At 39.2% G+C, this 26,522-nt stretch overlaps 1 pseudogene across 1 annotated transcript; it reads left to right on the top strand.

Annotated features, from left to right (window-relative positions):
* The first annotated feature begins 4,959 nt into the window (after window positions 1-4,959).
* On the top strand, window positions 4,960-21,979 carry LOC147155512 (uncharacterized; annotated as a pseudogene). Its single transcript, XR_015091946.1, has 3 exons — window positions 4,960-5,378; window positions 13,876-14,049; window positions 16,514-21,979. The product of XR_015091946.1 is annotated as an uncharacterized LOC147155512 (transcript).
* The last annotated feature ends 4,543 nt before the right edge of the window (window positions 21,980-26,522 follow it).

Below are 26,522 nucleotides of genomic sequence, written 5' to 3'. Positions count from 1 at the left end.
CACATGCTTTGTCCAATTTCACTTTCGGACTCTCCCTCATTTCCAAAATTTCGTACAAGAGAGACTCCAAACGTGTCACAGAGGCGGTTACGCCAGCTGCCAAGCCGTCAGCCGCGGCCTGTAACGTAGACCGAAGCGGTCCAGAATTTTTATCATTACCACTATGCCATTCCACATCAAGATTACCGCTATTTACCGTCAACATCGGTGCCTGCAAATCCTGCAGCATCTGAGCCGTAGGCTTGTACGGTGAGCCTGTAAACGGGTTAACAACATCAGACAAAACAGCAACGAGCGGCCCGCTGCTCGCCAGAGGTGCAACAATGTCAGCATCACAATTAGCCACATCCTTAGCACCCGCTTTTACCAACGCTCCTCGAGCAATTTTAACCGAACTGCCCATCGCCAACATCCTAGCATTCCTCATCATTTGATCCACATGTCTACAATTTCGTCGTACTTCTCCACCCCTCACTCAAATGCATACGCACACACTCTTTAGTCATTATAATAATAAACGGTGTTATTCTATCAATTCGTTGTCCACAAATCTTATAGCATTTAAACCGCAGTTCCATACGGTGATTTCAGTAAACGGGTTAACTTCGAATAAACCATCCGTAAACTGCTCCAACAATGCTGGAGTCATTTTAGCACCAAATTCAGCCTTTTTTCATTACCAACAAAGAAAATACAAACGTCTGACATACCATTTTGTCCAGCGAAAGCTTTTTATACAATCGATCCATAGTTCGTTTTTTCACTGTATAGCGACACTTTTTTCCTCACGGCGACTCACAAGTCCCGACTCTAAACCGGAAGCGCATTCAGGACAAACCATACTGTATCCGGGTCGAAATCGCCTCCATTTTGTTCATAGGCTATTTTACTTTCGGTTTCTTATCTTACGCAAGTAGTATTAATATTTATCAATGCAGTGACGTCTCACTTTACAATATGATAGTTCGAATAGGGTAAATTTATTCGACAACGTTTAAACAACCGTACAACAAGCAATCACAGAAGCCCACAAAACACACAGCACGCACAACACAACATAGAACGTACACACACAACGAATACACAATAACTCACAGAACATACACAGACAACGAATCACGTGATCCAATTCCGCAGTGTCAAAACTGTCTCTCTTTTACTGCATATGTCATACAAGGCGCTCTTTCAGCGCAAAATCAAAACAAAATCACACGTAATCTAGCGATCGCAAATACAACGTTTAAAACCCAATGTCCGTTGCAATCGACCTGACTCCCCCAACTGTTCAATTTCAACAGCGCGCGCACTTTTAAAATAACTTATTACGTGAAATGGACGTTCTCATACAGGCGACATGTACTACCTGAAAGAACAATCCTGAACCAACCAAACTGCCAAGGGCAGGCGCGTCTACTATGATCTTCAGATTTACCAATGGATCTTCAAATATCCACGAAACCCCGTAACCTCTTTATCCTTATATTCAAAAAATAAATATCATAGCCTCTCGAATCCTTCACAGCGCAAGAACATAACTTACAAATTAATAAGACGCTGCTTCTTCCTGTTAACATGGCTCTGTCCCCAGCAGCCGCGCGCATTAACCGGTCCGGGCCAGCACATTCGTCACCACATGCTCCACCCCACGTACGTGTTTATAGTTCAATGTCGCAGAAATTTTTAGAACGACATCAAACTACAACTTTGTTCAAACAGATCTCATGTACAAATTTACACAATTTAGCAGACGAAAACAAGTTGCAATGATTTCAAACATACAGAACTCCTCTAGTGGATCAACGTCTCCACTTACTGTAATTAATTATTTAGGCGCCTAGAAGTTCCATTCGTTCATCAATCACTGCAGCTCGAAATCCTCTTACCTCCTTTCAGCGTTCGGGGTCACCAATTGTTGGAAATCATTTCCTTGATTTCTGCGTGTTCAAATAAATTCAAAGTTGAAATCTGTGAACAAGTTTGCCAGCTTTATTTCAGATTCTGAAAGTCATCTGTGTTACTGCTCAATCATCGCAGCTCACCCACAAATGTGTCGTTTTCAAAGTTCATGCATGCATATATAGAAAAATGGTTCCCTCCCCCTCATTGACCATTTGCCCCTTCTCAGCATGTGATATTTCCTGTCACCCCAATTCTACACACCCCCTCTACTATCTCTTCCTCCGGGATGTGGGCCACACTTGGCCCCCCTTCTCCCTCTACCAGGCCCCCCCTTTGATCTTGTCCTGTCAGCAGAGTGAGATACAATCTGGCCGACTCCTATTGAGTTCTTTCAGTCCTTAACAAACATGAGGTATACAATTGGCTTCCTAGATAAACTATTGACCTCGGGAGAGCTGGCTCCAGAGATTCCCGCATACCTGCTGTGTGGATTCCGACACCTCACTTCCTTAGGGGGAAAACAGACCACATTCTAACACAGTTATATTTATCTAACTAAAATCAAAAACACTTTGAAGAATATATATGTAAAACAGAAAAACAATGTTAATAATTCTATCAGGGGCTATGTAGTGAATGAGGGGTTAGGGGATAAGGGTGGACATTCAGAGACAGCCATGAGTTCCCCTTTGTCCTGTGCTAGCTTACCTTGTCCTTTGTGCCAGAGTTCTAAGCCTTCAAAGCCACATTCCAAGTAAGATCTCAGTCATTGTTTAAATTTTTTATTGCGGATGTGTGGCCTAGTTTAATAGTAGTAAACATATTAGCAAACGATGTAATCTAAATACCAGATTTTCCAAGCAAAGGTATGTTTTTATAACCTGGCAATAGCCAGATTGATATTGTGATTCTAACACCCACATTATCAATCTGGGACTGCTCGACTGTGATTTGCTAGCGTCACAACATGAGGGGGGCTGCCGTTAAGTTATGACTGGATAGTTGTCTGCTGTGTTGACGGCGATCCACCAAAGTCGAGACTCAAGTCTCCTAATGCAAGGTAATAAAATAAAATAAAAAAACACAACACTTGTCACAACGAGGAAGGGAGGACCCAGGCGCAAGGAGTAAGTTGCTCTCAACGGCTGCAGTTTATTTACAGACACAAAAATCTGCCTAGGGCCCCCAAGCCACTAGGGGGGCCCCAAGCTCTATGTGTAGTCTTACCTGAGAACGATACCTGAGGACGATAAAAATGTCCTGTCTTTATCTGTCTCTAATATTTGTTTATTACATGCCTTTTATGCTTAAAAAACAAACATAGGATATAAATGAAATAAATTGTGATGATAAGCAGTGGCTGGTGTTTTTGTGTCACACAGTTAGTGACGTAGAGCCTCTACGTCACTAACTGTGTGAGAATGATTGACAGCTACCCATCTACCTTTACCATTAGCAAGAGTATGTTGGAAAACAATCCTTTAAGTTTTCCGCGTGTTCGTAAAGTTGTTTTCAGAATCAGAGTTGAGATCGGCGAATCAGGTTTCCTTCGAAGGTTTTATTTATTAAAAATTTTCTGGGCAGAAACACATGTGTGGCCAAACGCCATGCTCTCCCCATGCGTCTGTAAAGCTCCTCCCACTTGCAGCCGCCATTATAATTCCAGCATCCCAAAAAGCCCCTCCCCTTCCTCTTCCTGCCCTGCTGCCCCCAAGCCCCCTCCCCTTGCTCTGCCCTCTAAGTCACAAGACAATAACAAATGGTCAATTGCTATGTAAACATTGCCCGGCGATCCGGCCCCCCGCAGCTGATCAATCAGGCGGAAACACAGTTTGCCAGACATTCTGGCACTTTTGTAGACATAAAACTTTACAAAGGAACTAATAACACTTTTTCTCCCCCGAAACAGATGGCTAATTAAGTGATCAAATGTGGAAGGAAGAATCTTCAAACGTTTGGTCACATTATTACACTTATCAATCTTTGCTGAGTAAGTTAAAACAGTTATGATTAAATCTAAACAGTTATAATTAAATTGAAACAGAAGATTCTCTTCAAGTACTAAACAAAACAGACCCTGTAATGGCATCAAAAAGAATCTCAGCGGCGCGAAAAAAAGAAAAAAAAGAAAACTGAAGAAAAAAATGGTCAAAGGAGAAAGGTTGGCACTTGTTGGTGATGGATAGTTGGAGGTGAAACTCCATTTTAATTTATTTTGAGCAAGTTTAGCCAACTCGCTAGCCTCTGACATTTATTTATAGATGTTAACCTTCCCTTGGTCAGCCCCTAGTTTAACGAGTAAAATATGTAAATTATTGTAGAAAATGCTTAAAAGTGAGAAATTTGTACACTATACATCACAATTTTTAATATCAAAACAGATTATTTTTAATATTCTGTATTATTGCAATATTACTGTAATTGAAAAAATCGGAATATTCACTTGTGGTCTATTTGCTTGATAACCCAAGGAGCTATTTTAAGTTAGTTTGTTTTCCTTGTTTTACTTTAAAATTGAGTTTGTTTTGTTGTGTTTTATTTAAATTAAACATTTGTGTAAACACCCAAAAGCTGTTTTATTTATTGATGTAAAAATGACTGTCAATTTAAGATGTTTAATTATAACTGCAACCTGTTTTGTTCATAAAGTCTAATAGAATGTGGGATCTTAGAAGACCACCTAAATGGTTAGGAATCTCTTCATTGTAGTTTGGCAAACTACGGGCCCCCAAACAGCATCTTGCCTAGGGTCCCCATGAAGCTAAAAACGGCCATGAGCAGTTTTAATTTCAATCAGTCATCTGAGTTTTAAAGAAATTTGAGTTGACGCAGCTGTGCCACGGATTATTGATCTGGGAAATAAAGTTTCCATGTGATGCAATGTGCTCGCGTACCACTGGGTGGGAAATACATTCGTGTTTAGAAATAAAGTCCACCATCGCGTGGTTCAATTTACAGCAAAAGTGGCGACATATTTTGGTGATTTGATGACAGTGCATGCTTCGAAGCATCAGCGCATTTCCAGCAGCCAATTATATCGCAGCAGGGGCGAGTCCTGCCTGACTTCCGCAGCACGTCTACATTTGTTGCTTCACGTAATCAGACGCACTCGTTAAAGTATTCAATCCGTTTTTGTGAATGGATTGCAGCCGCCACACAGGACCTCCATCACTACTTTGAAGGACTACAACACCATTCATTAAATCTCCGAGTGTGGATGAACTCGCCTCGGTACGTGTTGATGCTTCTTGGCCTAGTTATCTTATTTTAGCTCGCTAGCTGCTAACAAAGAGAAGCGCACAACACGTCGTCAAGCAAAGATTAAACGCGGATTTGTTGGGATTATCGTGTAAAAATGTATGCAAGAACAACGCCAAAGTATGAGGAGGATTTTTTTGGAGTGAAAGAAGAGAACGAGCGACATATTCAACTGCTGGACAATGTTTGTGAGCAGCCTCGAGTTGTGCTACGCACAGCAGGTTTGTACACTTCTTACAGTTACTTGCTTTTAATTAAAGAATTACTTGATAATGTTAAAAATAAGGCTGGGCGAAATAGAACTTTGTAATATAGCGCCTTTCCACCTTACAAGGCCCTCAAAGCACTTTACATTTTGACTACTCATTCGCTCACTGATAACGCCGCATCAGGACCAACTGTTAGGGTTCAGCATTTTGCTCAACGATACTTCGACATGGTCACAATTAGGCATGGGTACCTTTTGAACCATTTGAACCGGTTCTGTTTCAATTCTCTGCACCGGGGAATTTATACCAGTACTGAATGGTACCAATTTTCTGTACTTTTGCAGGGTTTTTCCTGGCTCAAATTGAGCCAGAGGTGGTACCATCATGATTATGATGAGCAACTACCGATACCAGGTATCGGTGTCTATTAGGGATGCACCGAAATGAACTTTTTGGGCCAAAACTGAAAATGAAAAATGCTTGGCCCCCAAAAAATTATGCCAAAAATATTTATTTAGCACTGGCATTTTAACAAAGCACAATATAATTGAAATATGCCCACACCGCAGACATGCTGGCTAATGGTACATTGAACACCAAACAAGTGTTGAGCATTTTCTGGTGGTGTGATTCCACTTTATAGTCAATGTAGTTCGCACAGGCAGGCACGGATGCGTGCGGCGGGACAAGGTGCGGCGCACTTAAAATCCGCACATTCACATATTCACCAACGTTTAAAAATAAATAAATACATTTGTTCGCACCAGCTAATCGGCTTCGGGAACGGACTGCAAAGTCTCACACAGCGTCCTTTACAGGTCTGTCGCCACCCGGAGATAGCGGTAAGTGTTTCCGTGTTTAAAACGTGTTGATAGCAATAGTGCTAGCATTAGCTAAAGTATTAAACACGGCCACCGGGATGCCGTCGAAAAAGTGGAAGCGTTCGAGGGGCTCTTATATAAAAAAAAAAAAGGGAAGATGCTGCAGGAGGAAGGGTGGCTCACCTGTACTGCAGTACACGGCATTCTGTCTTTTTTCGACACACTTAAATGTTGTACACTAAGCAACGCCCCTCTCCTCTGGTGTGCGCAATGACCCCGGGAGCTGCTGTGACCGACCGGTGCAAACACACATGATGAAAAGCCAGTGAGAAGCGAGGCGGACACTCACCCCCGCGTTCGCTGTTTAATTCAAACAGACGTTTGCTTGCAGCGTTTTTTGCTTGCGTCACCACAACATCCTATTTCGGCCATATTTTTTCGGTTTACATTTTTTTTCCAGTGGCCGAATATTCGGTGCATCACTAGTGTCTATCAGTCTTTTTTAAGGTATTGATACCATTATCGGCCGCCCTCTTGCAGCCCTTTTACGATCAGGAACTAAAAATTATAGGAATAGAAAGTTGCCATTAATTTCATGCAATTTTAAAGAAAATTTTTATATATAGGTCTTTCTTTAAAATCGTCATCATTTTTGGGTGGGGAATTTTGTTTACTAGTGGTATCGGTATTTGGTATCAGTATTAGGGCTAGGCCTGCCAAGATTAGTTGACTAGTCACGTTGACGTAGACGATCAAAACCCCGTCGACAAATTATATTAAAAGTCGACAAGTCGTTTATTTATGTATGTACAGATTACAAAACTGTGGAAACAGATTAGTAAATTGTGGGAGCAGATTGCTAAACTGTGGGTACAGATTAGCAAATTTATTTTTAAAAATCATACCGTGGCACCAGAGGGGCTCCTTAGATTTCACTACCTTCTAGGCCTACATAAAAAAAAAAAAAAGGCTTAGAAGAGTTCAATATGTTTATAAGTATTTATTTTTGTATTTTTAAATAGTTTCATAGTATTAGTAATACTCTGCATAGTTTTTGGTTAAATTTTAAAATACACTAAAGATTTAAATTAAAAAAAATTGTAGGGGGGGGGGGGGGTCATGGATAACCAGAGAGTCAGTGTATCAGTGAACTCCGGGTGGGATGGGTACCGAAGACGGCACGATTCATGTTAAATCAAATGGTGCCATGTTCCGAAGCACGTCTTAAATTGTGTGTACGGGAGTAAATGTGTTGGTCATTTTCTGTGGCGCACTTGAACGCAGCAGTGTACACACAGCCAGTGTACTGACGTCACCCACTCGCACTAGATTTCATTCAAGCTATGCTAAAATGCATTTCCGGATTTGGGTTCATAAGCAAGCGAGATTTGACCGCCGGCAAGCCAAACGAAAGTGAAGCTTCGCGGTTCTTAGCATGCTTTTCTTGAGGGTGGTGCCCCACACCTGCGTAGACTTCTTGGTGCTGAGGCAGAGCGGTGGCTGGGAAGTCCCCGGCTCGCCATATGCGGGTAGCACCGCCGCGACGCCTGCCTCTCCTCTGTGCGGACCACACATGGACATAGCAGATGTCACCCACCGATTTGAATCATGTTATAAGGTGTGTGGCTTTACCATCGTTACAATATATTACTTATACCATATTTATAATTTCATGGGTAACTATAAAACTGCAAAATCTTGTAGCACTAGCAAACATTACGTACTACGTTGGATACAGTCTACATTGAGTTTGCTCCCGAGTCCCAATTATTCTCTTCATTGTCGTTCTTGTCCTCTTCCAACTTTCTTTTTTTGCGAGATTTCACTCCCAAGTTGAGATCGAATTCATCGCGCTACATGCGCATGTACGTTTTTGAGAAACAACTGCAGAAAGAACCAAAATAACACTAATTAATTATTTATCGTCTGTTCTTGTATTGCTGCTTAATTTTGTTCTTTATGTTGTTCATTGTAAAGAACTTGGCTTCTCACTTTGTTATTTGTAATATGAATTTATGGTATTATTTATACTTTATTAATGTTTTATCTAAAAAATTTTTTTTACTCCACCCTCGAGCACATGTTTTAAATTCATTATGTTTAATTTGTCAGAAAATCTGACATATTGTAAAACATCATGAATCTGATTTTGATTTTATTTAATAAAAAATGACTGTTAAAGTGAATGTTATTTTTTAAAATGATTATTTTATTGTTAAATAAATTAACATTTATTACCACAAACAACAGAACAAAAGTACCGGAAATTAGTATTGTTCAGTACTGGTATCGATACCCCAGCACCCACAATTGGAACCAAACCGGTTCAAATGCGAAAGGTACCCATCCCTACTTGAATGCAGCACATGCTGTTTTTTCAACATCTATCCACGGTCCGATAAATGTAGCAAAAAACTTTCGCATTTTCGCAAACAGTTTTTCTTGACGTCATAAAATCTTGAACATTAAAACTCTCCATCCCTCGCTGTGTTGGCCGCACAAAAATCAGCTGTCTGCTCCGAATTTTAAACGCAGGAAAAACCCTGGAAAAAAAGTAAAATACTGATCAATATATTATTTCCAGAAGAGCAGAGATGGGAAGTAACGAAGTACAAATACTTTGTTACTTTACTTGTGTAGTTTTTATCAGTACTTTGTACTTTCCTAAGTACTTATTTTTTTAGACTACTTTTTAGTTTTATCTGTTACATTTTAAAATTAGTATTTGTACTTTTTGCTTGATGCATTTTCAGAACGAGGTCGTTCCTTCTTTTTTTTTATGCACGAAAACGATTAAAATACTTGACCTGGAAGAAAGAGCAGTGTCAATGTCTCCTGGCTCCACCAATCATATGAAGCGTTACACAGGGTCCCCTACATCCCAGCTTGATTTGCTCTACGACACACTATCACATAACGTACAATTGGCTAGATTAGAACAACCTGTAAATATGAGGGCAATGCACGCCACCTCTACAGAGGAGTAAAAAATACTTATATATCCCAATTATAGAAAATTTCCTTAAAATTGCTTGAAATTAATGGCAACTATATTTTTTCAATTTACTCGTAAGTCATTGTGCATAAGGCACACAATCAAATGAATTTAACAAAATAGATCAATAAAATCAAACGAACAATCCAGTGGCCAGGAGAAAAAATTCCCAATCAAAATATGTGGTTGTACAACTTCCTTTTAAGGAATACAGTAGGGCTGCAACTATCGAGTATTTTAGTACAGTACTCCCTGTGTTGTTGTTAGCTTCAGCAACAGATATCCATCGATCAGGCGCGTCACATTTCTGTGTTTACGTTTGAATTAGCTCCACTCCGCCCTCGAGGATTTTTCATACTTGGCGTACCTGTGGCGGTCAATAAATGCAAAATAACCATTTCAGCCTTTAGTTCCTGACAGAAAAACGGCCACAAGAGCGGGGCCGATACCAGTATTTATATCAGGCGCGAGTACCAATACCGTGAAATGTGTCTGGTATCGGCCTAATGCCGATACCTGGTATCGGTACTCGCCCATCTTATTATTGTCATCATCGTCATTGTCTTATTTCATTATTATTGTTTTGTAATATTTTCTTTGTCGTTATCAACATATAATCATCAGCACCATCATTATCCCGTTGATCATATACAAGTGATCTTTTTTTCTTTTTTTTCTCTCCTTTATTTGATATCGGCCTACTGATCTGGAGTTTGGGAGTGGGCGGCTAGTGTGGTTTCGGTCTGGGGTGTGTCTCATCATTTACCTCCTTCTGTATATTACATATTTGTGTTAAATTGAAAATCGGGTGTCACTTTGTTTTGGTTGTCTTTTGTTTTATTTCCCTTTCTTTTTAATTTAATATGGTTACAATGTGACATTGACCAGTCCTGTGCTACGGATTGCTTCTCTCCTGTTAGCTTGATGTTGCCTTACTTCGTTTTTAATTATTTATTTATTTTTATTTATCTGTTTTGGGTCTCTTTTGCACTTTCATTTTTTTGTGTGTGATTTGTTTTTGTTAAGATGGGACTTTTGTCTGTACTCAGCCCGTTATGAGTTAGAGAAATTCACAAACTGCTGTTTGTCCACAAGGCAGTCCATTTATGTTGTATTCACTTATGATTTTTGGTGTTTTTGTAGTTAATTCATTCAAGCCCCAAAACGTATAAATACATTTTTTAATACTCTGTCATGCACTTCCAAAAACTTATTTCTACGTTTTTTATGTTGTTTTTTAATGCTAGAACTTACAGAAGGCTTTGCTGCAGCTTCTGACCTGAAGAAGTCGCTTAAAGCAATGGTTGTTATTACAATAAACGGCCAGCAGTTGGCAGCAGAGTATAAGTGATCAACCAAGGCCATGTTGCAAAAGGGCTCTTTTCCCCACTGTTTTAAACAGAATTGTGAATAATGATGAAACTTAGCTATATTCTAATGCTAATTGCTGCAAAACAGAAACAGATACAAATATACTTTTTTCCTGATGAAAGAAGAGACTCTTATCTTTCTTTTGGTAGGTTCCATGTTTTTATAGCAATAGAACAGAATATTCTGTGGGCCTTGCAAAATCAGTCAAAATCCAGTAAAACAGCCGGGAGCAAACAGGATTGTTTCAGTGAAAATGGCTGGCAGTGAATTTGTTAATTTAATTTAAAAAAAAGAAAGAGATGTGATTTAGTTAACTGATAGTAATAATTGCCCCGCCTGCCCACGTCTGTGAACCTGCTCGGGCCTTCCGGCGAGCACCCAACCTGCAGAAGGATCATTACTGGAGAGCCGCTTGCTCTCCATTGTTCAGACTGACCAATGTACAAGGCAGGGGGCTCTTGTCTGGCCTGCAGTGCGAGCAGTGACCCGCTGCTACATGCGCTTGGGGATTCAACCCGGTGGGTGTGACGATAAAAAAAAAAAAAAAGAAGACACACACACATGCAGGCACAATAGCAAGACAGAGAAATACTTGCAAATTAAACGCATGAATATAAGTTACTAGATATCCAAAAAGGTCGATAACTAAACCATCCAATCGGTAGTAGCGACAGCCGGTGTGGACAAAGGGCAAGGACTTCATTTCATGGTCTGTACGAGTAGTCGAAGGAAAAGAAGAAGATGTGTTAGGTACAGGTGGGTAATTGACTAAATTTTGCCGGCCCATCATTTGTCGGAAAAACGGGCGTCGGTCAGTGACTTACTGACGGAATGCCCACCTTTCTCTGTCGGTCCTGAAATAGTGATAATGAACTGTGATTATGACGGAAGCATGGTTAAAATAACATGACGGACTGAGGATCACAATTGGTTCAGCCTGAAAAAAAAAAGACGGGCTGACAATGATGGCGAGTGCCCAGGATGATGACGAATTACGGACCAGCACAATTTTGTCAATTGCCCACTTACGCTTACGACAGTGGTACTTATTTCTCAGGATATATATATAAAAAAAAAAAAAATTGCTTAATCAGGTTGAAAATAGGGATAGACCGATTATCGCCGGATTATTATTGCAACTCTGACAAAAAAAAACAAATTAGCTACATTCACATGCATTTGTCGCTTAGTGAGATACAGGTAACTTTTTATTTAAATTTCCACTTTATAAAAAAAAAAATGCTGACGCTTGGGACTCCTGACACGAAAGAGGATGTTGTGGTGACACAAGCAAAAAAATAAAAAACGCTGCAAGGAAGCGTCAGTTTGAATTAAACACCAAACGCGGGGCTGAGGGTCTGCCTCGCTGCTCGCTGGTGTTTGTGAGTACCAGCAGCTTCATTGTGCACACCGGAGAAGGAGAGGGGTGTCGCTTGGTAGACTATGTCGAAAAAGAGAGCGCTGCCGAGTACTGCACTACAGGTGAGCCCCTCTTTTATTCTGCAGCGCCTTCCTTTTTTTCTTTGATGAGAGCCCCTCGAGCACTTCCACTTTTTCACTTGCATTCTAGTGACTGTGCTAAATACTTTAGCTAATGTTAGCACTATTGCTATCAACAGTTTTAAACAAGTAAACACCATTATCTCCGGGTGACTACAGACCTATACCAGGACGCCGTGTGTGACTTTGCAGTCTGTTCCCAAAGCCGATTGCGAAGAAATTTATTTATTTATTTTTAAACGTTGGTGAGTATGAATGTGCCGATTTTAAATGCGCCGCACGATGTCCCGCTCCAAATAGCCTACAAATGCGGCATCCGTGCCCGCCCGTGCGAACTACTGTACATTATTCAATTGCTCACCCCGTGTTTGGTGTTTAATGTACCATTCGCCAACATGTCTGTGGTGTTTTAATTTAGATTGTGCTTTGTTAAAATGCCAGTGCTAAATAGGCTTAAATATTTTATAATAATATTATAATTTTAATTAATCATAATAAATGCAATGATAACAAAAATTGGCAATTTTTTTCTCGCTGTTTCGGTTTTCGGCCAAGCATTTCTCATTTTCGGTTTTTGGTTTCGGCCCAAAAAATTCATTTCGGTGCATCCCTATTAGGGATCCTTTACAAAACAAAGGATGTTTTGAGTAAGAAGTCATAATATACATTATTTTGCTCATTATCATTACTATATCTAACCTATTGTGTGGAAATATGGGGAAATGCTTACAAAACAAATACCCTCTTTTCAATTGACAAAAAAGAGCAATAAGAATTATTAACCGATCAAATTATACAGAACCAACAAATTCACTATTTATCAAATTAAACACAATGAAATTTTATGATCTAGTTGAGTTTAAAATTGCTCAAATCGACAAGGTATACAACAACCTACTTTGCCACAATATTCAGAAGCTGTTTGAAATCAGAGACAGCGACTATGATTTGAGGAGTATAAGTGTCTATAAAAAATTCAAAACAAGAACAAATATTAAGCAAAGGTGTGTTAGAATTATAGGTGTAAATTTATGGAATACTTTTGGAAGTAACCTGAAAAGGTTTGAATTGCTGGTTGTGTTTAAAAGGATGCATAAAAACAAAGTACAACAACAATATTTAAATCAGGTATAAGTCAGTACAAATGTAGAAAATAGAGTGCAATTAAAAATGTATGTGAAAGCCTTTGTGCTGATTTATATAACTGTAAAATTTTTTGCTTATCAACTAAATGTACAATACTGTTGGCATATCTATGCACGTGTAAGTGCAGCTGTTTATGCGTAAGTTTGTGTTTGTTTTTTTCTTTTGTAAGGGGGTAGGACTCGATAAGTCTTTTTTACTTCTTCCTACTCCCTTCTGAACATGTAAGCTGTGCTTAATGATGATTATGTATGTAAAAAAACAACTTTTCTTTTAAATCTTTGTATTTTAATTGCAGCATTTCTGTTGCTGGTTTATATGTTCAATAAACAAACAAACACACACAAAAAGCATACATAGTCAGTTCAAGTCAGTTGGGGCTGATTCACGACATAAAAAGTGCTGTTTAATCTTTAACCGATTCCTACAAACATTTGCTCATTTTATTTGTGGTACTATCCAATCATATCCTCTATTTTGATGTATAGCTGGTTGGAACATAACCTACATCAGGTTATTTTACAGACAGGAGTGATACTGGTTTGTCTGATGTTGCTTGCCGGCGGGGTCCAAGAAACTATCAGGGAGTTTGTGTGAATGCTCATAAACTTGAAAAATCGCCTTGTCACCACTTGAGACTTGACCAAACCAAATGTGTTTGTCTTCTTGTGTCCTGCAGACGTTAGTGATAAATATCTTCGTCTCGAGCAACAGGAGCCAGAGTTCCCTCACGTTAAAGAGGAGGAGGAGGAGGAGGAGGAAGAGCACCCTTTCATTAAGGAGGAGGAGGATGATGATATCAGCAAGTCACCATTGACCTTTGTCCATGTAAAAAGTAAAGATGAAGACAAGGGTAAGAGTGAAGCTTTGTTTTTGCTTAACGTGTCTGCAAGGTCCACATGGCTTTGTGCGGCGAAATTACATCATTTCAGCAACCATGACCCTCCGCGCAACGTACGTCCGCATAGGCCAGATTTTTCGCACCTGCTGACATTTCTAAACCACACGGACATTCGTGCATGGAAAACATGGTGGGCGACCAAAGAGCTACTACTTGCCGAGGTTCGTAGGTTCATATATTTGCATGATTCGACTCATAAAGGGGACAACTGATGTAAATTAGCCTATGGCTATTAGAGATAGACCAATATGGTGTTTTCAGGGCTGATACCACTGCCAATTATTATTAGTCAAGGAGGCCAATAACCGATATTAGAAGCCGATGTTAATTTTCAGTAAAAAAAGTGGATGAAAATATTCCCGTCAGTGCAGCTGTGGCTACTTAAGTAGCTTACCGCCACCAGAGTGAGAATGTGTGTGTGTGTGCACGAATAATGTATCCATTGTGAAGCGTCTTTGAGTGTCCAAAAAAGCGCTACAGTCACGGACAAAATTATTGGCACCACTGGAATTTTTCCCAAACTTGCACCATTTCTCCCAGAAATGGCTGCAATTATAAATGTTTTTGGTATCAATGTGTTTGTCTTTGATGTGTATTGGAAAAAACACCCCAAAAAAAAGCTGAAGAAAAAAGTCAAAATTAACACAAAATTTTACACAGAATGCAAAAAAATGGGCTGGACGAAATTGTTGGCACCCTCAACTTTATTTGGTTGCACACGCTTTTGGAAGAAATAAATGATAGCAATCACTTCCACTTCGCAAACAGTTGTTCTTGACGCCATACAATTTTGATTATTTAAATTCGCCATCCTTTCGTCCACTGCATCCCCATCTACCTGTTTGACAAGTGCACAATGAATATTAATGGGGAAAATTTTGGTCAAAGTGCTTCTCACCTTTTTCACCCCTGACCCATAGTTGTCAAACTGCGGTCCACGAGGGCCGCAGTCCTGCAGGGTTTGGAGGTTTCCCTCTTCCAACACAAGCTGATTCCAATCAGTAGGATCGTTATCAGGCTTATGCAGAGCTTGCTGATGAGCTGATCATATATCAGCTGTGTTGGAGAACGGAAACATCCAAAACCTGCAAGACTGCGGCCCTCCAGGACCGGAGTTTGACACCTATGGTGTAGACAGTCGTTCAGTAACCAGAAGGTCGGCTGTTTGATCCCTGCTTTTGGCTTTTTGGCTTGACTTTGTTATAATGTCTTAAAGCATTAATGCGTATTGAACCATTTTTCAGACTTTTCAAAATGTAGTTTGTTTTTTTATCTTAGACAATTTACTTACTATGTCGAGTGGTGATCCAGGAGGAATGACAATTGTGAAAGCGATGGGCTGGTTATCACCATTCATAAAACACAGAGAAACACACACAAATGTGACTTGATAAGTCCATTTGTTTGTTGCTGATCTAGAAAAACTAACTGCTTCTGTAAAATAAGTGTCTCTTTTGCTGCATGCAAATAGAATAAGTCAGCCCCAAGTGTAAATGCTTTTAAATCCTGGTTAAAAATTTTGCCCCCCCATTTTTCCAACATTTTAAAATCTGATTCACTGTACAGTCTTTTAAGTAATTTTAGAAAGCTGCGTTTATCTCTTTACTTTTAAATGTGAAGCACATAGAGTTGCTTTGTGTATGAAATGTGCTATATTAGAAATAAAGTTGCCTTGCCTTATTTGAAAGCTTGCTGTGGAGCAACCCGGCTCACCCTCCCCAATGATTGTATGACATTTCAGATCAAATGAGTTAAAATTCAAAAACATTGCAGTGCTGTATTTATTTTAGCTTTTCATTCAAAATGCCTCATCTAAAGCACACACGCCTTCCAAGGGACAAATCGTGGTGACATAAAGAATGATAAAGTCCTGTCTGACTGGGGTGTCATTCAACAGCTTCAAGCAAGCTCAGGAACGGCAGAATTACACAACGTCACATGCTTGCTGCACAAGCAACATGGCAAATTTAAGGTCAGGAAACCCACTGCGCCATTTGGCACATTATTCATTTTTCTTTGATTACGATGTTTTTAAGATCGTTATAAGCCAAAACCGAAATCATGATTACATTTTGATTAATTGACCAGCCCTACCTTGCGTCTTCCTTGATTGACATTTTATCTTTTTATGATTTCCATAAAAGTGATACAGTACATCATGTATGCGAAGCCGATACAGGCTCGCGCAGTTCACGTCGTAGTGCATCCATAGATCAGATAGCTACATGCAAGAGATTGAGTCGCCATTCTTTTTTTGGGGGTTTGGGCTGAGTCAGGTTCAGATGATATGGCACTATGTGCGGCGGGCCCATATCAAGATACTTCTGTCGAAAAAAACAATTATACATGACTTCAAGTCATTGCTTGAGATCTGACTTGACCAAACTAAATGTCTTTGCCTTCTTGTGTCCTGCAGATGTCAGTGAAAAATATCTTAATCCTGAACAACAGGAGCCAGAGTTACCAAGCATTTATGAGGAGGAGGAGGAGGAGAAGAAAGAGCATCCTTACATTGAGGAGGAGGATGATATCACCAAGTCACCAATGATCAGTGTCCTTTTAAAGAGTGAAGATGAAGACAAGGTTGAGAGTGAGGAGGAAAGAGGGGCGGAGCCTCCACGAAGCAGCTCAAGTCAACACATGACAGACCACTGGGGAGCATCACAAGCACATTACGATGGCACGTCACACTCTCCTGACACAGATGATAATGATGGTGATAGTGAACACGCTAAAGGTGATAGGGCATGTCACACTGACAGTAACCGTTGGGAATGTCCTCAATGTTGGAAAACATTTAGTGCAAAACGGAGTTTGAAAGTGCACACAAGAACACACACCGGGGAGAAACCTTTTATGTGCTCGATTTGTGGTGTAAGCTTCTCTTTAAAGTTAAATTTAACAAGACATACATTAACACACACTGGGGACAAACCTTTTGTGTGCTCAGTTTGTGGTGTATGCTTCTCTGATAAGAATAATTTAACAAGACATACATTAACACACACTGGAGAGAAACCCTTCTCCTGCTCAGGTTGCGGTAAAAGCTTCTCTCAAAAATCACATTTAACAAGCCACACAAGAACACACACTGGAGAGAAACCATTTTCCTGCTCAGATTGCGGTAAAAGCTTCTCTCAAAAATCAAATTTATTAAGCCACACAAGAACACACAGTGGAAGGAAACCCTTTTTCTGCTCACTTTGTGGTAAAAACTTCTCTAAAAAGTCACATTTAACAAGCCACACAAGAACACACACAGGAGAGAAACCTTTTGCCTGCTCAGACTGTGGCAAAAGCTTCTCTCAAAAGTCAGATTTAACAACACACGCAAGAACACATGCTGGAGAAAAGCCTTTTGCCTGCTTAGTTTGTGATAAAAGATTCTCTCACAAGTCTGATTTAATTAAACATGCAAGAACACACACTGGAGAGAAACCTTTTACTTGCTCAGATTGTGGCGAAAGCTTCTCTCGCAAGTCAGGTTTAACAAACCACACAAGAATCCACACTGGAGAAAAACCTTTTGCCTGCTCTGATTGTGGCCGAAGCTTCTCTCGAAAATCTCATTTAATAAATCACACACGAACACACGCTGGGACGAAACCATTCAGTTGCAGTGTGTGCTCTAAAAGGTTCTCTCGCAAAGAGAATGTTGAGAGACACGATTGTGCTGGCGAGAATAGCAGCGATCTTTGAAGCTTAAAAAAATGAAGGGCCTGAGTTTTGTGGTAATCTGTAAAAGTGTAAATGATTTTGGATAAAATATATATTGAATGTTTAATTTTATGATGATAATTTAAAGACACTAGAGTGACAGAAGAACCACTGTGTCCTAGTGGTGGTGAGTTTTTTAAGAGTTTATTTCAAACATGTAAATTCAGTAAGATGTAAATTTGCTTTGTCTGTAACAGTGATTGTGTAACAGTGGCAGTGTAGAGTGACTTGCACTTGTGACATGATTGGACAAACTAAAAGGAGCAACAACTTGACCTCTCTCCCATTCCCCGCTTCTTTTTTATTTACTGTGCTCTGGAGAGTTTTTGTCATTTAGATTTTTACAAAGTTCTCTGGGGTCACAAAAAAATTGGATGTTTGCACCTTGAAGACATTGAATGTCTTTTTAATCATTTCAGTATTATGTGGAGTATTATGATGATATATGATAATGATCTATTGATATTTTGTGGTAAAATCTTGTTATTAGAGTGTTAATCACAATCCATTTTAAATATGCAATAACAATACATTTACGATTATGTCATGTATGACAATATGTCATAATGTATTAAAATGTTATCAATTTAAAAAATACACATTTGATTGATGCCTCGAGGCAGCGTTTTTTCCTTTTGTTCTTCATGCTGCTCGACAGACTGCAACTATAAGTTCGATTTTTCACGTTACTGTCCCAGGGTTTTTCCTGACTCAAAATTAGGGTTAGGGTTAGTGGAGGTGGTATCATCCTGACTATAATGGATGACTACCGATGCTAGGTCTTATTTTAAGGTATCAGTACTTACGGCGGTGACCTATACCATTATCAGCCGCCCTCCTGCAGCCATTTTACGACGGCAACTATAAGGTGATTTTTCGCGTTGCTGTCCCAGGGTTTTTCCTGGCTCAAAATTAGGGTTAGGGTTAGTGGCGGTGGTATCATCCTGACCATAATGGATGACTTCCGATACCAGGTCTTATTTTAAGGTATCAGTACTTGCGGCGGTGACCGATACCATTATCAGCCGCCCTCCTGCGGCCATTTTATGATCGGACTAGAAATGAGAAATAATATGAATACAAAGTTGCCATTAATTTTTGCCATTTTTAAAATTACAATCATTAAAAATTAATCCACTAGTACATATTAAATTTCAAATATAGTTCAGTGTTGTTGTAAAACACGATTATTACACAGTTGACAAATATTAACGACATCCCCTGATCGAACCACAAGATGGCAAGGGAAAAAAATAAGAAAAAAAACATTAGGGGGAAAAATAAGAAACCTTGAGAAGGGACTGCAAATGTGGTAATCCCCCTTCCAGGATGACCAGGCTGCAATCGATGCCGTATGGGCAACAATTTACACAGTTTAGAGTGATACTAAACAATGTTAACTAGAATAGAGCGAAAGTCCATTTAAGAAGTTGAAGCACTGCAAGAAGTGAAAAAGAAGTACACATCTATCAAAAAAACACACAGTCTTTAAGAGCAGTATCTGAAGATATGTAAGAAAATATTGGTTGTATATATTAAAAAACAAAACTTAAGGAATGACTAAGTGCACTTTTCTGTAGCTGGGAGGGAACTTTCGTCCCGCTGTTTGGCCTGCCACAGGTCCATCGGTTTACCCTCGTACAGGGTGCAAAATTGCACCAAATGCTTCTTTGGCAGTCTTCTCATGAAGGATATGTGACCGTAAATTGCCCTTTGTGGGAAGCCACACTTTTGACATAGACTTTTTTTCCCACCTGTTGGGGGGGCTTTCTTTAGGCTACTTCTTGTCTTTGGACTTATGACCGGGTTTTCGGAGGGCTATCAGTTCCAAGTGTGAGGCTGTCGGCCCAGAGTCCGATGACTGCTCGGCTACAGGCCCGTTTGGCTTTGACCAGTCCTAGTCCAGAAAGTCCTCAGCTTCGGATGTCTCATCAGATTCTGATAACCACACCCATCTTTCCTGCTCCTTGACTGTGGGCTTCTTTTGGAGGCGGCAGGACTTTTGGGGGGGCCATTGACTCCTTGGAGTCTGATCACTCATCAATATGCGAACCATTATATAAAGTTCTGGTGGGAACTTCCACTGGTCCTCTAATCTTAAAGTAGCACTAAGGAACGCTTCAACCTTAATAAAATATTTTCATAACTCTTCTGATGAACATCAACTTAAAGGGTAACTCAACAGTAAGTTAGACTCTTGCTCCACCCCTCGCTAAGATCTGAAATCGGGGCTCAAAAGGGGTGTTGCCTGGAGGACCGTTGGGTTGAGAACGGGGAGAGGGCTGGGCGTGGTCTGATTGTGATTGACAGCAGCAACTCGCTAAGAAGGCGTTTAAGGAGGAGTGTACGAGAATGAGCTGGTGGGTGGCGGGGGCGACTACATCACGATCTGAGACAGACCTCCAACACAATACGACCACATAGGTTACGAGTCCCTCAATGGGCAGCGCAACATCTTGGGCAGCTCTGGTTTCATGAATGAGCTGAAAAAAAACCAAACACCCACTATGGCCAGCATTGTATCTCTTTTCAAGGGTATCTCGTGGATCAAATGACATGACAACATAGCGGATCTTAGGAAATACAACATTTTCAAAGATGTCGTTAATGATCAAAGCGTCACATTAAACCAATGAATTGAGAAATTGAAATCTTTATTTCAATTTCTTTACGGGCAAACTCTGCTCTGGTGCGTGCAGCTGCACAAGCTTCAACTGCTGCCTTGACGAGTGAGCTGCTGGATCTGGTCGATGAGTTGGAGCAGACAGAGCGGAACTCCAGCTTGTCCTCCTCTGCAGGCTGCATTGCTGTACTTGACACCGAAGTCTGGGAAACTGCACACTTGTCCTTGCGGAGTAGCTGTTTAGCTAGCCTTTTTACTGTTCTGCTCTTGCTACGTCCCCACTGTAGCTAGACAGATAGACAACTCCCCAATGAAACACCAGCCGATGAATCCTGCAACTTTATTCACCTTGGAGATGATTCAAGAGGGTGTAAAACTGAAACAACAAACACAAAAACACGTACATTCTGTTGTGAAATAAAATACAATAAAATCTTGTGCCCCACAACACACCGAGTTAGCATGCTAACGTTCGCTAGCTAACGCGCTAACCGTTAGCTCGATGCTAATAGTAAATAAAAGTTTCTAGCATCTCTTTAATGCAAACGATTAACCCCTCTAATGTATAATGCTCAACATTTCACGCAAAACATTTTTATATACATCACGTACAGGCTGTGCTTGGCTCAAGACCTGTGGACACGGAGCTGCAATCTGTCTGCGTAGCTTCCTGACATGTCGCTAAACAGAAAGTGCTTAACCAATGATAGAGTAGACAATATTATTATTGTACTCTTTGCGTGTTCAATAAATTGAATGGTGAGATTCTGGTGAAGAAGTCCCTTTGCAAAGGTATAATTATTCAGAAGCTTCTGATCACACAAATGAAGACACCCAAGCAGTGTTCCGTTCAAAAAGTGTATCTCCTCCTCCAGCACACAGATATTTATTGAAAGTCAGTGAATACAAGAAAATCCCTCTCCCCTCCCTTCAACAAGTTCCCATGGGTACAAATCAGATTAGACTTGAACAATAGTAAATCAGCCTGTCCTTGGACTCTCTTCGACCGGACTGGTACCAACTATACTCCCTTTAGATAATATAGAAAAGAAACCTGTTACTTTTCTCTTTCCCAGGCAAGAGAACAAAGGACTATAGATTGGCTTAACATATGAATTAACTGTTGTCTTATATTTATATATTTATAACTAATATCCAAAACGGTTAAAATATAAATCGAAACTGAAAAACAATGTTAATAATCTAACACCAACAACATCCGGTTTTCCTTTCACAATAAACATAACTTTATTTTGCAAATCAAAGCAGATCTGTAACTATATTTGTATGCATAAATTAGTTCTGGTCTCCTGGAATGTGCGTGGCACTCGCTCACAGGCAAAAAGAATACACATTTTAGACCATCTCTTAAAATTAAAAGCAGATATTTGTCTCCTACAAGAAACTCGCCTACAAAAATCTGAAGAAAAATTACTTATTGACAAGAATTTTAGTCAAGCGTACTCTGCCCCTTATAACAGTAGACAAAGAGGAGTCTGTATACTCATACATAAGAAATTATTCTTTACTTTAAATAATACAGTAACAGACCCAGAGGGCCGATACATTATTATTTAGGTGACTATATTTAATAAAATATATACACTTGTTAATTTATATGCCCCTAATAATGATGATCCGGCCTTTTCCCATGAATTTTTCTCTCAGCTGTTTGATTTAGCAGTGAACTCTACTATTATTATTGGAGGAGACTTTAACACAGTCTTAAATCCATTAATAGATCGTTCTAATAATACAACATCTACAAGGCAATTACAATCTACTAAAGTAATAGGGGAATATATGGATGATTTTGGCCTTGTCGACAGCTGGAGACTTAAAAACCCGACTAAGAAGGAATTTACCTTATTTTCCGCGGTGCACCGGTCTTTTTCAAGAATTAATTTTTTTCTTACAAATAATTATATTGCTGATAAAATTGGTAAAAAAATACATCCTATTATTATTAGCGACCATGCACCAGTCTCCCTTACCCTACAAGTTGATTATACCTTTAAACTACCCCGGCATGGCGTTTTAAGATCTAACTGCTAAATGACGCAGAGTTTGACAAAATTATAAGAAGAGAGAGTGGGCAGACTTTTTGGAAATAAATGACTCTCCAGACTTATCTGAATCTCTTCTCTGGGAAGCTGGGAAAGTGGTAATTAAAGGTAAAAAAAAATCATATTCATTTTATAAAAAGAAACAGGATAAACTTTTTTGAAAAAGACTTGGACGATAAAATTAAACAACTGACGGATGAATACGCAATAAACCCAAATAACCAAATATGGACTGACTTACAAAATACAAAAATACAGTTAGACGATATGTTATCTAAAAAGATAAGAGTTTATAATACAACAACTGCGATACAACAACTTTGAATATAATAACAAATCAGGTAAATTGCAAACCAACTTCAACGCAATCGGGAAAAATCTCTTATAACGGCTATTAAAGGGACAACTGGTGAATGCACACAATCACCAGAAGAAATTAATCACATTTTTTATAACTATTATCGCAACCTATACTCAGAAACTAACAAGCCTAACCCTGAGCATATTGAGGCATTCCTCAGTAGCTTAAATATACCTTAGTTATCTACTGAATCTAAAGATATGTTAGATGCGCCACTCACTATAAACGAGCTGTACAGTGCTCTAGATAGTATGCCTAATGGCAGAGCACCTGGCCTGGATGGTTATCCGGCTATATTTTTTAAGAACGTTTGGTTAATGCTTGCTCCATTATTCTTAAGAGTAGTAACAGAAATTACAACTAATGGTTACATACGCCCACACATGAATACAGCAGCAATTAAACTTTTATTAAAGCCAGAAAAAAAAAACACCCTTCCATCAAGTTACCGTCCGATTTCACTAATTAACTCTGATATTAAATTTATCGCTAAGGACTTCGCATCTAGAATAGAAACAGTAATCTCGACAATCATTCATAGCGACCAAACAGGCTTTATTAAAGGTCGTCACTCTACTAATAATATTAGGAGGTTCTTTAACCTTATTAGCATGCACTGCGGCATGATAAAAAGGCAGCTATTATATCGTTGGATGCAGAAAAAGCCTTCGACAAAGTTAACTGGTCCTTCCTCTTTGCCGTTTTAAATTAATTTAGCTTTGGGAGGTCATTTATTCACTGGGTGTCAGTATTATATGATTCTCCTAAAGCTACAGTAACTACTAATGGGATTACATCTCAGAGTTTTACTCTACAGAGAGGCACAAGACAGGGATGCCCATTGTCCCCATTATTATTTGCGATATTTATTGAGCCGCTTGCATTAGCTATACGCCAACCAACTTTTTTTTTCTGATGAAAGATGAGAGTTCAATCTTTCATTTGGTAGTATGTTTCAATAGTCCAAACACAACATTTTCTGTGGACCTTGAAAGATCAGTCAAAATGCTTAAATCAGCTGGCACCCACATATCCTCTTTTCTGAAAATGCTTGGCAGTCAAAGAGTTAATATGGCAAGAGTACAGATAGTAGGGAAATGATTGTTGACCGGTGTAAATTATTTATTACACAATCACACAATTTCTATCTAGGTTTGATTGGCAATAAAAAATGTGATTAAGTGGCAGGCAAATGAGTTCTGATGATTGTTTAGGTGAGTTAATATATATATATATACAACTTCAGAAAGAAGGGGTTATAACATTGAATTTAAAAAATTTAATATAGTTCTTAAGGGCTATAAGGGATCTTTGTAAGAACACAGATTTGTCCATTGTAGTTTTTGGATGAATAAGTCACATAGTTTAAATTTCATTCAATAAGGAGGTAGTAAAGTTTAACAACTTAAAGTTATATAAATGTACTTCTAACTTTTGATATATTGATGACATTAAATGCTAGACTGAGAAATGGCATTTGAGAAGAGTATTTTTTATGGTTACTATTGTATTAATAACTCCAAGTGGTATAGAAAATGTACTGCTGGGTCTGAGTGGTAATCATTGATGACTGATATTTGAAACAAAGTAGAGGAGTGATTTAGCGTGAAGCAATAAGGACATTTTCATGCGTAATGTTATGCTACTTCACTACATTAGGTAGATGTGGGAGCTCCAGTAGTTGGTTGTATGTTTGAATGCGAATTAGTCTTTAATGAGATAAGTTGGAAGATGAAGGAGAAGAAAGTTCAGCAGAATGTGTGTGTGTTTGTGCAAGGTGCCATAAATACTTAAGTTAATAGTCCCTCTTCCAGTACGAGGTGAAATTAGACTGATAAAATAAATGAATAACAAGAAAAAGTATGCTGAAAGGTTTTTCAACCCTGGTCCTTGGGGCACACTATCCAGCCTATTTTCCATGTCCCATTTTCCAACGCAGCTGAGGATCCTTATCAGGCTTCTTCAGAGCTTGCTGATGAGCTGTCATTGGAATCAGCTGCATTGGAATAGGGAGACATGGAAACAAGGCGGGATAGTGTGCCCTTAAGACCAGGGTTGAGAAACACTGCACTGTAAAAACAAAAAACAAAGTCATATAACAGAATTTTACTTTTTATTTTACATTTTTTTCCTGTATTTTAAAAATATCATTTAATTTACAAAAAATATAAGCTCTGATTTTACATGTCAAATGTAACTGTAAAACACACAATAATTCTTTTATTTTACAAAAAAAATCCAATAGAAATACATATATTTATTGTTAAAATACATTCACAAATGTATTGTAATTTCACAATATTTGTCTGTTATTTAATGAAATAAAATGTAAAATTCAACTTAAAAACAAAAAAAAAAGAAAAAAGAAAAAAACGTTTTTATTTACTGAGAAATTAACAGTAAGAATTCATAATTTTACCATAAATTCTTTGTGAATTGACAATTTTCTTTTAAGTGTGCTCAATACCCACCGCAAGCCCATTTCTTTGTGAGTATCAAATGAGACATGCGTTGCCTTCCACCAACTGGAGACGCGTTCCAATTCCATCTTCGACAAGCTCTGCATCAGTTGGCTGTGTTTAAGTGGGCACACATAGTTCGGCCAACCTACAGATCAGCCACTGATTTTGGGAGTTGACAATGGCAAATTGGTGGCAACCATGATGCTGAAAGAAGCCAAACCCTCCAAAGTAATACTGCCGCTGCAGGCAAAGCATGTGCGCCCAAGGATGCTCCTGTGCAAGGGGCAATGTTAAGTGTGGCATTGCATGTCTCTGCACCGAGAACCCCAACAAATGTTCAAGGACTGAGCTTGTGTTTGAAGATATATGTTTTCTCACACTACTATATAAATTATCCTAACGGTCTTGTTTAAAGTTAAAGCACCACTGATTGTCACACCCACCTCAGTGGGATGAAATTCATTCACCACATTTGACCCATCCCCTGAGGGAGTGGTGAGTAGCAGCAGGGGCCGTGCTCGGGAATCATTAGGTGATCTAACCCCCCAATTCTAACCCTTATTGCTGAGTGTCAAGCAGGGAGGCAAATGGGTCCCATTTTTATAGTCTTTGGTATGACCCGGCTGGGAATTGAACCCACAACCTCCCAGTATCAAGGTAGACACTCTACCACGAGGCCACTGAGCTGAGTTCCCTGTCTCACAGTCTGTTAGACAGTATATGATCAATTCTTTAAAAATAATGAATTATGTTGTAATTTAGGAAAACTTTATTTACATAATTTTTTTTAGGTAACTATTTATTTGCCTGGTTTTTAATTTAGCATGCTGATGACCCTGGAAGCACCCTGCAATTTTTGTTATCATTTTTAAACAAAGCTGTCAATATTGACCTTTTGCACGTGATGTCACACCCTTCATGGGAACGCCCCCTACGGGACGCTGTAACCATTGAATATCGTACAGCGTAAAGTCTTTTATCTAATCAATTTTCTTATAAAATGGTCATATCTTGCTGTGCGGTCGGTTGCACAGACAGACAAAGGAGTAAATCAAAGGTTGCTTTTTATTGCATACCTACTAATGAAGACAAAAGACGTCGATTGAAAGCAGCAATCAACAGAAGAGACTGGTGGCTGGTGGATCTCACTTATCTCATTTATCCTTCCTTCCTTCCTTTCCTCAGTCTTTCCTTTG

Source organism: Leptonotus elevatus, chromosome 21 (genome assembly GCF_054856555.1).
Source record: "Leptonotus elevatus isolate MCC_2025b chromosome 21, RoL_Lele_1.0, whole genome shotgun sequence".
Classification (NCBI taxonomy): Eukaryota; Metazoa; Chordata; class Actinopteri; order Syngnathiformes; family Syngnathidae; genus Leptonotus; species Leptonotus elevatus.
This window is presented reverse-complemented; position numbering and strand designations above follow the sequence as displayed.